We start from the raw sequence: 559 nt of genomic DNA, 5'->3' as shown, positions 1-559 counted from the left end.
TCATCCCCCCTGGGGGGTGATTTCTCGCTTTTTTTCTCTCTGTCTCTCTCTGTCTTTCTGGTGTGCACACGCCCTACAGTGAAAATCTCTCCAAAAAAAAAAAATTATTTATTTATTCATTGTGATTTTCTTTTTAAATAAATTATTTTATTAAACTTTATTATTATTGTTATTATTTTCCAGTTTTAATCAGAGAGAGACAGAGAAAGAGAGAGGGAAGTGAGAAAGGAAGCCACCAGGTCCAGGACTTGAACCACGGATGGCCACGTGGGAGTCCAGATCCTTTAACCACCACGCCACCTGCTAGCCCCCCAGAATTATTTTATATGAGCTATATAGTAAATACTCAATAAACATAAGCTGTGATTACTATTAGTGTTAGTACTTTTTTTCTGGAAAGAGTAAGTTCAAGCCAAGTTTAGAAAAGATATGAATTGATGGGGCTGGCAGGTGGCGTGATGGTTAAGGGTGCTGGACTCCCACATGGCTGACCACGGTTCGAGTCCTGGACCTGGCAGCTTGCTTTCTCACTTTCTCTCTCTCTTTCTCTCTGGTCCAA

At 40.8% G+C, this 559-nt stretch overlaps 1 protein-coding gene across 1 annotated transcript in view; it reads right to left on the bottom strand.

The window, feature by feature from the left end:
- Window positions 1-559, bottom strand: part of LOC102490643 (uncharacterized) — a 2537-nt gene that overhangs the window by 1126 nt on the left and 852 nt on the right. The gene's annotated exons all lie outside the window — the stretch shown is intronic.

This window comes from Tupaia chinensis, unplaced genomic scaffold (genome assembly GCF_000334495.1).
Source record: "Tupaia chinensis unplaced genomic scaffold, TupChi_1.0 Scaffold000438_1, whole genome shotgun sequence".
In the NCBI taxonomy this organism is placed as follows: Eukaryota; Metazoa; Chordata; class Mammalia; order Scandentia; family Tupaiidae; genus Tupaia; species Tupaia belangeri.
The sequence above is the reverse complement of the archived record's forward strand: the minus strand, read 5'-3'. Positions and strand labels throughout refer to the sequence as shown.